This window comes from Ailuropoda melanoleuca, chromosome 12 (genome assembly GCF_002007445.2).
Source record: "Ailuropoda melanoleuca isolate Jingjing chromosome 12, ASM200744v2, whole genome shotgun sequence".
NCBI lineage: Eukaryota > Metazoa > Chordata > Mammalia > Carnivora > Ursidae > Ailuropoda > Ailuropoda melanoleuca.
The window spans coordinates 11,143,815-11,157,387 of record NC_048229.1 but is presented as its reverse complement, the minus strand read 5'-3'; the positions used below and the strand labels follow the sequence as shown (position 1 = coordinate 11,157,387).

The 13,573-nt window shown below is 54.3% G+C and overlaps 1 long non-coding RNA gene across 1 annotated transcript; it reads right to left on the bottom strand.

Annotated features, from left to right (window-relative positions):
* Positions 1 to 5,439: 5,439 nt before the first annotated feature.
* Positions 5,440 to 12,891, bottom strand: LOC117795182. The gene is made up of 3 exons (XR_004619035.1): positions 12,602 to 12,891; positions 5,838 to 5,900; positions 5,440 to 5,642 (listed from the first exon to the last, which is right to left on the bottom strand). It is a non-coding gene; the product is annotated as an uncharacterized LOC117795182 (long non-coding RNA).
* Positions 12,892 to 13,573: the final 682 nt, after the last annotated feature.

Below are 13,573 nucleotides of genomic sequence, written 5' to 3'. Positions count from 1 at the left end.
TATTACTGCAAGCCCGCTCAAGAGGCCTAAACACACACACACACACACACACACACACACACACACACATAAATGTGCATGTTCACAGTTAATGCTCGGCCTGCCCTGTGGGTACATTTTTTTTAGCTCCCTTAAAGCAAACTCTATCAGCTGTTTGTTAAAGCAAAGCAAACACAAGCCTTTGCAACAAAAAAAGGAAAAAAAGGAAAGAAAAGAGAAAAAAAAAAGAGAAGAAATCCTTTTATTTGCTACCATTAAATTGTTCTTTTAAAATACCTTTCTGGGCAGACTGGGAGGCCAGTGAGGGAGAAGGGAGGAGACAGGGTTACGGGGAAGGGGAGCTCTGCTTTATTTGCTCCTGGTGGAGTGATGGGTCACCCTCACCAGCCTCCTGGCTAGTACGAACCCTCCGCCTCCTGCCTCCCGGCCCCCCACCCCATGAGCAAAAAGCTGTCTTCCCAGGAGCAGTGGGGACTGCTCCCTGCCATCCACACCCCATCCCTCTCCAGAGGGAGCCTCTAGGGAATTACACTGCCCCTCCCCATCTCGACAAATGCACTCTGGGAACCTGGAGGACTCCAGAGGAACGCTTCCTCTTCTTGGCCAACTAGACCCCACCAACCAAACCCTCCTTGTGGGTTTGAGCAGCTGCACGCTGGGGGAGGAGAGGGGCTTGGACGCCAAGCCTGCGGGCAAAAGAGAGAAACACAGCATCTTCCCCGCACCCTGCTGGCTCGCAGGCTCTCCCCACACTCACCCCAAGGCCTTGAAGGGGGGCCCCTGGAAACCCCTAATGAATGATAACCTATCTGCTATGTTGCTGGTATCTGATGCTTTATATGGTTTTGAAAACCATATTCCCTGAGGGCTGGAGGCTACTTCGGGGACTGGTCAGTTGGAGCAGCTCAGTCATGATTTAATGGAGGCATTTATACGGTGCTAGATAATCTCCAAATGTTAAGTAATACAGCAGGAGGGCGGCAGGGGTGTGGTGGGCTGTGCGCTCCCCAGTGGCTTCAGCCTTCCCCACGCACCTTCCTTGCCCCCCCCAACCTGCACTGTCTCTCTTCTCTGCCCCTCCCAGCTTCTGTGTCCCTGTCATCTCTGTATCTCTGCGCTTCCCTCTGTCTCTGCACTTGGTCCTCTCTCTGCTCCTTCTCTCTGTCTTCTGGCCCCCACCACAACCCCACCTGACATGGGTCTCCCTGTCTCCTGTCCTTTCCCACACTGCCTCTCTCCCCCTTCCCTGGCTCTCCTCCAGGTCCCTCCCCACCCACCCCCAGCCCCTCCAGGCCTGTAAGGGGCTCTGTCTCTCAGTATCTGCCTGTCCTTCTCTTTCTGTTCTCTCCTTCCCCTCTTCTCCCCAAGTGTTCCCTCCGTCCTTCTCTCCCTGTCATTGTCCTCCATCTCTCCATCCTTCTTTCTCTTCTTTCTCCTCCCCCACCCCCTGCTCCCCACCGCGGAGTTGTCAGGCTGGTTTGCCCCCCTGCCATGGTTTGCAGGACCCCAGAGGACCAGGGAAGGGGGCGGTGGGCTCCTGTTGCTGATTACAAGCCTGGGCCTGGGAGTCACGCACAGCTACGCTGAGAGCCCAGAGGCCTTTGGGGCCCCACCCTGAGCCTGAAATGCCTTCCCATGCAGCCCTGCCTCTCTGATGGAGGGCAAGACACCCCCACACACACCAATAACATTGTTCCTTCATCCTCCACAAACTCTTTTTCCTCAAGAGATCTGAGAAACCTTCCCTCACCTCAGGGGGCTGGAGAAGACCTGGGGCCTGGGGCCAGGGCTGGGGTGGTGGAGAAGGCCTGGATTTGAATTCAGGACACCTGGTCCCTAAGCCCAGCTGGGACCCTAACTCCAATGCAAGGGGAGAAAGGGAGCACTCTATCTTAGGATCCCTTGCAGTTTTGAGATCCTGGGATTTGGGAAGGGGGCCCAAGAGGCATTAAGCTTTGAATGGGAAGCTTGAGAAAGCATCTCACCAGGGTGTCTACTTGGGAGGCAAGCAAGAATGGGAGCTCCAGGCAGAGCTGGGAACAGACCCGGGCATGAGTATTACTAACAGAGACCAGGGCTCAATATAGGCTAGGTAGTCTTCTAAAATTTATACAGATAAAAACTAAGTACTCAAACGTATATGATTTATACTAAGCATATACTAAGAGTAGATGAGATACAGACTGGGCGCAGAGAGTTGAGGGTGTCCAAACGGCTAATGTTTAATGAGCATTTACTATGTGCCAAGGTGTGGCTGAGCAATGCACACACCTGATGTCATTTCCCCCCGCCATGTCCTCTGTGGCAGGACCTGTTATCCTGGTTTTCAGGTAACTGAGGCTTAGAAGGGCTAATGGACTATCCGAAGTTCTAAGGCTCTGATAGGCCCCCTCTCAAAGCTCGGTAGGACTTGTGTCAACACTGCCCCAGTGAACCACAGCTGGGTGTGCAAACGNACACTGCCCCAGTGAACCACAGCTGGGTGTGCAAACGTCCCAAGGCCAGCAGCAGCAGTCCCAGCAGAGCAGGCAGCCACGGAGGAACCTGCTCCGGGCACCCCCAAGCGTGCACCTGCTGGCGAGGACCAGGCTTGTCCACGCCTACAGCCCGGCACACCCACACAGGGGCACGGGCTATGGGTGGCCCTTAGAGAAGACTGGGGTCCTGGCGTTGGTGGGCTCCATTCCTAGGGTGGGAAGCGAGACAGCACCAGCGTTTCGTCTCCTCTTCTGTGCGTGGAGGTGGGAAAAAGTCCGCGGTGAAGGGGAGCGGGAAAGGAAGCATGGCTCGTCTTGACTCCCCCCTCCCTTCACACACACCAACTGCGCTCCCACCACCAGCCAATCCATTCTCCCTGCCTCCTCCTCTAACCACTGACCGTCGCTTCCCTAACGGGAAAGGAGCGGGTAAACTGAGGCCCAGAGCCGCTGGCGCCGAGCGCGCGAGCGGGAAGCTCGCCAAGTGCTGCGTGCGCGCCAGGCAGGGATGCGGCGAGCCGAAACCGCAGTCCCGGGCCTCCTGCGAGCGGCGGGAGCTGAGCCAAGCACGGCGCAGGCACCTCTGAGCCTCGAGTGAAGCCGAAGTCAGCCAAGTCGGCAAAAGAAGGAAGAAAACATGCGGGTCCGGGCTGCCGTGGGGAACGCAGGCGTTCGCCAAAATCATCCGCTGGCGTCTGGGACCTCCTGGAGGCGGCTTGGGAAGGGGCTGGGCGCTGGGCACGGCAGGGAGCGCATGGGATCCANCAAAATCATCCGCTGGCGTCTGGGACCTCCTGGAGGCGGCTTGGGAAGGGGCTGGGCGCTGGGCACGGCAGGGAGCGCATGGTTGGNGATCCACTAGGTTGGCTTCCGCGGCTCAGATCCCGGCGGGAGGCGGCAGCTGGACGTTCTGACGTCCACTTCAGAGTCCGGATTCCAGGTGCAACTGAGGGAGTGAGAGACTAAAGCAGAGACAGAGCTGCAAAGACAAAAAGACGGGAGAGACATACAGAGTCCGAGGGGTTCAGGCCTTGGCGCCCAGCGGAGGAGGAGAGGTGATGCCGGCGACCCTGGGCCTGTGCATAAGCATCCCGGGCCAGGCCAGGCCAGGAGGACAAAAGATCAGGTAGCCCTGCAAACGCCTCCCTAGAGGGTGGAACCCTCAGCCTCGTCTCCCCTTGGCGGGGTGCCTCCAGGAAAACCATTATGGGGCTCTGAGCCTTGAGTTCCCTACCTCCATACCTTTAGTGCAGGAAGCTGGCACGTGGCACAAAAGACCTTGAAATAATTGGGTTTATGATCTGTGCCTCCCCTCCCTTCCCTGCAACAGAACTGCTTTTGATGAAAACACCCTGGTCTTCCCTGCCTGGGTTGACAGGGAATGACTGGAGATCCTGCAGAAAGAATGTACACAGCAGGCGCCCAATCATTGCTTGTGTGTTGCAGTTCTGCCTTAATTCTAAGTCCCTATCATATGGGGACACAGAGAACCAGTTACCAAGCTCTTTCAAAACCACCTAGAGGTCTCTCCTAACCACCGTTCAGAGCCCCAATCCAAGGTGACCCCAGGATGAAGGTCCTGTCCCCAGGAACACACAGCAGGCCTCAGAGATCCAAAGTTGGGGCTCATTTCCACCCGGTCTCCCTAAGTCAAGGATTCTCAACATCTCCAGCGCTGTCCTCACACCACCCAGCTCCAGATCCTACTAGGCTGAGACTGGGACTTTTTTTTTTTTAAGATTTTATTTATTTATGAGAGAGAGAGTGAGAGGGCGCATCGGTGGGGGCAGAGGGAGAAGCAGGCTCCCTGCCCAAGACTCCCGAGATCATGACGGGAGCCGAAGCCGACTGAGCCACCCAGGTGCCCCAAAGATGGGACTTCAGAGAGAGACGACCGGTCTCCGTTGAGAACCTGGGGAGCCACGCCGCAGGGAGAGGGGAAGCAAGAGCCGGGATAGGAAACCCACGCAAAGTTCAGGGAGAAGGGGAGAACAGAAGGCTCTGGCCCGGATGGAAAAGGGGGAAAAAGCAGCGAGAGAGGAGATAGAGAGAGAGAGGAGATACAGAAACAGGGAAGCAGAGAACGGAAGCGAGAGCCCGAGGGAGTGCATGAACCCGCTCCCGGCCCAAGGCGCCTGGCGCAGGATGGCCAGAGGCGCCCCGGCTCGGTTGGTTCCCCACCGCGCCCTACCGAGCCCAAGGGGAGCGCCCCACCAACCGATTTGGCTTGCACAAAACCCGTGCCCCAGGGGCCTTTGCCAAGCCGCTGGGGCTTGATTCATTTCTTGACTAATTAACTGGAAGCTACATCGCCCCTTCTTTCAGGACCCAATTAATTCGCCACGGGCGGTGGGGCGGGGGCCTCGAGGCTGAGGCGCCCGACTGGAGCCCCTTTGTGAAGGGCTGTCTGGACCATATTGATTCCACACACACATACACACACACACACACACACACACACTCTCCTTCCTTCGTCAAAAAAAAAAAAAAAAAAATCTTGAAAGCCCAGGATTGCCAGAGTTTAAGAAGGATTGTCAGACTCACACTCCCTCCTCCCCCCCACCCCGCCCAACCGGTGGCTTGAGCTTCCAGAAAGAAGGGACCCATGGGCCAAGGCAGTTTCCAGCTTAGCCTGGGAAAGGGTTAAGTAGAATTTCTCCCCATAGAGGGCAAAGAAGTAAAGCAGACAGGTGAGCCCTGTGTGCCTACTGTGTGTGAGCGCCGGGCCCCTCTTGCCTCGAGGTTCAAAGCCAGACAATAACAGAGACAATCCCCAGGTGGAATCCCAGCTCCAGAAGATACTGGCTGTGGGACCACGGGCAAGTCTTTGTATCTCTCTGCATGACTCAGTTTCCTCATCCACAGAATGGAGCTCACAGAGAAGGCTCCTGCCTCCTCGGATTGCAATATTTGATGAGCGGATGGGTGGGAAAATTCTTAGAACGTTATCACCCACCTGAGCATTTCACAAATGCCATCTTCAATAAACAGCATTTCATAAAAACCCCGTTTCGCAGACGAGGAAGCCGGGCTACGGAGAGCAGACCTGCTGCGCAATGATCCTGGTGCTTGATTCCAAGGCCAAGGCGCTCCAGAACGAAATCTACCAGTGGGCTTCCTGAGCGCTCCGCAGGGCTGGATGTGAGTGGAGAGCGCTCCCCCGGCCTGGTGGACCCAGAGGCTTACTAGGATGCGGCTGGAGCCTTCTTCCCGCCCACCTACCCCCATCCTCCCTCCAGTTCAATACCGACTGCGGGGATCGAGAGACTCCAAATCCCCGAAAGCTTCTGGTGGGAACCCAGCGCGCCACCTCGGCCGTGATTTCCCAGCGGTTGTGGGGACTTCATCGATTATACTGACCTCACGGTGGGTCAACCTCACGGTGGGTCAACTTGTCTCCTTCATCGATCAACCGAACGAAATCTAGGATTAAAACATAAATGCAAGGAAATCACAGCCGTCTCTGTAAAGCTAGTGGGAAGTGGCTGGGCCAGAACGCGGGGGACCCAAGCCAGCCCCACCTCTGCGCAGCACGTTGGGAAACCGAGCTTCTCACCTCACTCTCCTTTATTCGATCATTGTTTCATTTTTTTTTTTTTTTTTAGTTCTGGGCTTTATTGAAAACAAAAAAACAAAGGATTAGTTTATTCAATCAACAAACACTTGATGAACACATTGAACGTGCCAGACTGTGCTGGTCACTGGGGTACTAATGAGGAAGGGGGTCTGCCCAGAAGCGTAAAATCCTGGGGGGGGAAGGGGTTGTAAAGGCTTCTCTGCTGTTACTTTTTAGCAAATGCGACCTTGGGTGAAACTCCCTAGCTATCTTCCCACAGTTCTCTGTCCGTGAAGAGTGACAACACTGTCCAGTCCTAGCAAGGTGTAGGCGCTGCCTGGTAGAAACGGATGGAAGAGTCTAGAAGTTAGATCCTTTAGCACAGCCCCGGGCTCGCAGCTGCGGTGAGCAGATCTGGGGAAAGTCCTTTGCGAAGCCTCGATGGGGTGTAGACTCCTTACTCCTGAAAACTGCCAGGAGCCCGCGGTGAGGTCTCGGGCCATCGGGATTTTCAGGGCTCCCTGTCGCTGCTGCCTCTTCCTTGGAACAGAAAGCCACCTGGCCAAATGTTCCCCAGCAGGCAGAAAAGCTGAGGCTGGACTGAATTTGGCCTTCCTGTCTGAGACCTTGAACAGAAGCCCTCTCCCACCCTACCCTTCCTGGGCCTCAACTTTCCTCATCTTTAAAATGGAAATTCATACGTATACAGACTCATCGCAATGAATGAGCATCAAGCCAGCCAGGACCCAGTGTCTCCAGCGCTTAGCAGAGTACCTGGACCGAGAAGCCCCTCACCCAATATTTGTGGGATGACCTAGTGGGTATTTCTATCCATTACACCAAACTTCTCTTCCCACTACCATCCTTTGAGTGTTTCGCTTTACATATCAGAATCTGTTTAGGGAGCATCTAATAAGATTGATGCTGGTTTTCTAAAAATGCACTTTGGGAGTGGTCATTTGTTTCCAAATGCACGGAGAAGCCCCTTTTGTCCTTCTCCCCTTCTTCGTTGACTCATTCCTCTGTTGAAAGGTTATTCACCGAGCACCTACCAATTGTAGGTAGCACTGTGATCTGTGATAGGAGTTGAAGGTAGGATGAGTCAGTCCTCTCCTTCAGGAGCTTACAAAATAGAGACCTAACATTAGACTCTCCTAGCTGGACCATGTGGCCAATAAACCTGTTTGGCTATCATTGATTTTTTTTTCTTCCTTTCTAGCTCTTTAAGTAACTTTGACCAGATCATAAAGTCTAGCGCAGTGTCTGGTACACAGTAAGTGCTCAACACGTGCTGGATGAATTTGTTCTTCCCAATACGGTGGCCACAGCTCCTCCTTTGGCTGCACAAGAGGTCTTGGCGCCTTAAGAGACACTTCCAAATGAGGGCTCCATTAGATCAGGGTACAACTCCAACCCTGACATTCCCAGTTCCAGGTACAATTCAGGCTGGTACGGCCAGCCACTCCGATGTCCACCGAGCCTGTGTGGCCCCAGGGGAGCACAGGACTGGCCTTTGCAAAAGGGGGTGGGGGATCGGGAGGTTCTGCAAACCGGGTACCCGTTTTGCATCTCCACACCTATCTGGCTGTCCTTCTTTCCAGAACCCTCCCCCCAACACACACACACACACACCTTTCTCGGTAAACAAGACCGAGTACAGGTGGCGCCTAAGAAATGAGGCGCTACTTTGCCCTGAGAACCCCCTTCCCGCACATCCCGGTTCTCGCCTAGCCTCTCTGGATCCAACTTCCAGGGACCCTCTCCCGCCCCAGCCTCCAGGAACAGCCTTGGTCTCCTGGTGCATCCGGAACTGCCACTGCGGTAGCTCAAAACTGAGGTCCCAACCCCGCGCGCGTCGGTGGAGATTGGCTCAGGCCCTGCGGGGCCCTCGGAGGACGGCTGTCCGCCGCCGCGTCTCCCCCGAGCGCCATCCAGCGGCGAGACGGCAGGGGCACCCTCCGCAGAGGCTCCCGGCGAGCTTCTCCAGGNCCTACCCCCCACCGCCCCCTACCCCGGAGATGAGGGCGCAGCTATCTCCTTCGCCTCCCCAAGTACTTCCCGCGCGGCTTGAGGCTGATTCGGGTTCACCCGGCGTTCAACACCACCCTCCCCCTTTTATTTATGCCCAACACAGGCACGGCACAGGGAATTTTTCTAAAGGCGAGCAGAAAGAAAAGAAGGAAGGAGAAAAAATTTGAAAGGTGCTTGCACCGCCATTGCTGGAAACTCCTGTGGCGGCTGCGGGGCGGGGGGGTTCATCCTGTGACTCTTGCTCTCCCTTCGCTGCGAACGGACGTGTTAAGTCCTGCCTCCCTAATTCTACACCTATGACCTTATCCTGGTTGGAGTCAGGCGCTCTGACTCCCTGCCCTTGCATGCAACCCAGCCTGGAAAACCTCCTCCCCCGCGATCCCCGTGGGCGACTATCCCCCGAGATGGGTGTCCGGAGTGGCAATGTCGCGCGCACCGAATCCCAAATGCGGAGGGAGAAAAACACCATTCTTCATACACCCGGAATGTTATCGCTAATTTTTTGGAAAAGTGCCTGTGTACACACATATTACATATATTATTGAGCGGGTTAGTGCAAGACTAAGAATACCGACCAACAGCGTGCGGGGGGCATATTCTCCAATTCCCTGGTAATTTGTAACAGACAGACTGTATTGCTCGGAGAGAAAAGGAGTAGCTGCGAAGCTGCAAAACAAACTTAACTCTGTCTATATTGATCAAATGGGAGTCTGCCCGAGGGGTGTGATTGCAATGCATTTTTTAATCTGAGATTTAATTTCATATTTGGGGCTACTTGGAATGTCCATATGTACACACTTGTACCCACATAGTACATTTTGAACCACACACGCATATTCCATTACATTTAAATAATGCAACGGAATATAGCCCTAAAGTTGGGCCCATACATGGCTCAGCAAGCTCCCCGAACATTAGGCAGGTCTAAAATAAAGCCCTAGAAAGCTCAGAAAGCCAGGCTCTCCTCTCCTCCAGATTCAGTTTGGGGCAATCTTCTGATATTCCAACTAAAGGGAATTTTTTTTTCTTGGCCCCTTACCTCTCCTTCACCTAATCTCCCCAACTAAAAAAGTTTATAATAATTCAACTCCATTATCATTATTGAAATCTGTCTTATTCCCTAAAAATAAAAAAATAAAAAATAAATCATAACCCACACTCAAGAGGCCTTGCAGTGACTCCAACAATTCTCCAATTCTAGACGGAGAAATGAAATAGAGGAGTTGTCCTGGTTATTCACGGCATTAATACACGACATAAAAGTGAGTGCAACATCATAATTTAACTTGTCTAATAGAAAAATCCTAACTCTGCCCCACCGGTCTTCCTCCTCCGCACTTTCCTCTAAAGGACTCGAATCGTGGAGGGGTGGGAGCTGCGGGGGAGGGGGGGACGGTGAAATGAAGTCCCTTGGAAAGGGTAAAAAAAAAAAAGATTCAAGGCATTATTTACACCTGCGAACTTGGATGGCTGTATTCGGCCCCAATTGGCTTAATTGTAAATCTTTTCCTCATGGCCCCAATTCCTGGACGGAGCGTCTGGGTTTAATAATGCGCCCCGGCACCCCAGCAGGGCCGGGCTGAAAAGAGAGAATCCCCCCACCCCCACTCAGCGCAGAGGTAATTAGAGCAGCCCCCCACCCCCACTCCCCAAACCCTGCTTGAGGTACCACAAGACCAGAGTCAGACATGTGGGGAACTCATATTTTAGAGTCTGAAGACAAGAGGAGCTATTTCAAAAGCAACTGTACCCCCCGAGTCAGAAGTGGGAGGTAGCGCTCCCCCTCCCCGGCCTTGCCCCCAGCGCGTTTGGCTTGTAGGGGGGCGAGCGCGAAAGAGAGGCGTCTGCACCCGCAGCCAGACACGGCCTCAAACTCCCTCGGCTGGCAGTGTAGGGCTGACCTGTTTATAGAACTTGCTGTTAAGAAAACATGTAAAAACACACCCCAGCGGTGGGAGAGGAGAACGCTCCCTCGCACCCCACCCTCTCTTTGTACACGATGATTCTCTCCGGACTCAGCTCGGTTGCCTTGTTTTTCTCCCCAGGAGGCTATCTCTTTGCAATTGTTTTTCCATCACTTTGAGAGCCCGAGAGTGCTACATTTCTCCTTGATTTTTGGTAACCCCCGCACCCCCTGCGCCGAAGGTCTTTACTAACCACTCCGGATTTGCCCTTTGCAAGCAGGAGTGGAGGGGGAGGTGGGAATCACTGTTATAAAAAGACAACTTAGACGCTGGGTGTTGGGGCGAGAGGGGGTGCTCCTTATCGCACCCCTGTAACCCTAGTTTGAGCTCTCGAAGCGGAAAGGCCTGCGTTCCGCGGCCCGGGCCGGCGCGCTCTCTGCATTCGCACCGGGAGCCTGATCGCCCCGCCCCGGTAGCTGCGGAGGGAGAGCAGGTATCCGCGCCGAGAGCCGGAGCGCGTGGTTCGGGGACTCCCGGGCCTGGCGGGACCTTCCCAGCGATCGAGGGCCGGGGCAGGCCAGCCGGTGCGGGGACCCCCCCCACTTTTTGCTCCCCTGCAGGCCGGTGCGGCGGGCCGGGCCGGACCCGAGCCTCGACCCCGCCGCCCCCCGGGTGCGGGTGTAATCCGAGGCGGCGAGCGCCTCCTCGGGTTCCGCGCTGGGCGAGGCCTGGAGCCGCACGGAACACGTCCACCTTCCGTATTTGGAACCCGGGTAAGGCGGGTGCTGGGGTAGGGGAAGCACCCCGGGGCGGACTCCATCGCCGAGAGGACCTGACGGGGAGCTCTGGGCTGTCGCTGCCTCACACTCATTGCTGGGGAACGGGGTGGGGAGGGGGCGCAAGTTTTCCTTTTCGGAGGGAAAGTTGCAAAAGACATTGCTAGGAAAGGTTCCTAGATCTGGAAGGCCGCTCCTCTCTGCCCTCCCGCCCGACTGCCAGAAGGATTTTTAATATTTGGCTTGGAGATGAAATGAACTGAGGTCTGGGCGCCAGCAAAAGCAACTCTTAGGAAAAGCGCTTTGACAATTCCAAACATTCCCTCTTTCTGTGTATGTGTGTGTGTGTGTGTCTCTGCCTCGCTCTTCTTCCTCTTAAACATAAATAAAATTTTAAAAAGAAAAGAGACTTCTCTGGCCCTCAGGTATTCAAGCCCCAAGCTGGAGACTTTTAAAGGCTTCTGGGGTCGCCAGGGTCACACTGTCACCCAGACCTGGAGCTCAGGTTGGGAGACAGAGAAGAGTCCCTCCAGCTGCCCCCTCCCCACCCCCCACCCCCCTGCATCTTCTGCAAGACTTGTGCAGGATTTCGCTGGGTACTATTTGCAGACAGGGATGATTTGTTTGGGAGCAAGACACCTCCGGCTTAAAGACACATTGTTGAGGCCTCAAGTTTCTTTTACCCACACAGGGGAGGGGGTGGCTACCCAGATTGTCAGGTAATGAAGACTGACGCTGGGGTTCAGCGACGCCCCCTCTCCACACCCGTTTTCTGAGTGGCCCTGGTCCAGGGTCAGTGATCACAGAAGACAGAGTGGTGGAGGAGCTGGGGCTGGGTTCCAAACTGTGAGGAGACGGTTTGGCCAGAGAGCTTCCTTGGGTGTGGGGCAGCTACTGGGGGACAGACCAGGCCTGGAGTCAGGACCCTGAATCTAGGGCTCGCACCCTAGCCTTCGCAGCAGGTGTCAGAGGCCCCTACCTGCCAGGCAGGCCAGAGAAGCAGGTGAAATCCCTCCCTGCCACCTTGTGTCCTAGAACCCCCAAAAGTTCCATTTTCCATAGGATTGTACAAGGGAGAAGGGGTTTTAGCAGCTTTTGATGTGACAGTAAGACTTGGAACCTTAAATGCTCACACCCCTCCAGTCCTTGGAACCCCATGCCCACCTAGGGAAGGCAAACCCCTCCCCAAAGCCATAGCTTCCCCAGGGACAGCTTCATCTTGGGGGCTTCGCTGGATATGAATCTCTGGGTGTGTTATCTGCTCTGGGTTGGGGAGTCATGAAAACATTACCTTGGCTGTATGGAGGGCTGACAAGGAGCAGGTACACACACACACACACACACACACACACACACACTCTTCCGTGTCCACTGTTCTCTTTCATTTATCTCCTGCCGTCCCTCTCCGCACTCACCCTCTTTAACTGAAACCCAGTACGGGAAACAGTAATGGATATTGTGCTCCAACTGAGAAAACATGTCTGTGGCTAGGAGGGGACAGTTAGTTCAGCTTTGGAGGAGCCGATCTTTCTTGGCCCTGCCAACCTTCCTGACAGTAGTGGAATGTCATTAGCCGTGCCCCCCTCACTGACACACCTCCCTGTTCCCTGGGCCCCGTCCCCACTGCCCCCCAGCCACTGGCACCAAACACCACCACCAGAGCCGAAAAACGGGGAGGAGCGCGGAACCCTGGAAGTCAGCTCTCCCATTCAGAGGAACCCCCAATCTGACATCGGGGATGGGAGAGCATACGGAGGTATTTTTCCTCCAGCTTTTTAAAGTATTCTGTCCCTTGGACCCCCACCCCACAAGCCAGATTCTTGGCATTAATCGCCGAGGGACCATTGACACCCTTACCTGTCTCGACTGAAAATCTGGAAAGAGGATGTTGACTAAACAAAGGTGTTGGGTGGTCAAAAGTGCCTGACGGCCAAGCCAGCTCTGGCCTGCGTCTTGCTGATTCTGGGTCAGATAAGACGAGAGGAAAAATTCTCCGGCCTCTTCCTCGTGAATTCATTTCTGCTGGACTAAGAAAAGTCCATGCGTTATTTTTTTTTTAAGTAATTGGGTAAAACACACAAAGGGAACGTTGAAGATGTAGATTGGTTTGAAATTAGGAAACCACAATTAGTTCCTTTTCCTGAGAGAGAGAGAGATAAACCCTTCACAGTGTATAAAAGGCACTCTCCCTAGATGCACGCACACGCGTGCATGCACACACACACACACACACACACACACTTCATCCCCCCACCCCCGTTTCCCTTCCAATTTATCTAAATCACTAGCCGTGTACAAATTTGCCATTTTCCAGGGCGATCAGCTTTGATGAAAGGTAGGTGCTAATAAGAATAATGCAGGGGGTGAAATCTTTCCATTTTGTTTCTGCCAAAACCATATTTACATTAAAAGGAGGTATGATAAGCAGGGATTAAGCGAATAACGGATAATGCTCTAGAAAGAGCATAAACCAACTGGCGCCAAAGTGAGCCTCCTACTAAAAATACCGCTTCCCTGAGCTAGACAACTTTGACAATCTTTTCTCACACACACACACTTCAGACTCTGCACTGCATCGCCCTGATCAATAATTTAGAGGGCTGTCAGAGGACAGGGAAATGTGCCTTACAGGAAAGCCCTGTGTTGCTGGGGCAAGGCAGGGACTAGGAGCCGAGGCTGTAGGGTAGACGTGCCTCCTCCCACCCTGGGCTTTTGCCTTTGAAAGGAGATAGAAAGGAGGGGGAGAGATTCTGGGGTGGGGGAGGCTGACTTTGGGGATCCCAAAAGGAGAAGGTGATACTTCTGACCTACACAAATGGGCCCAGACCC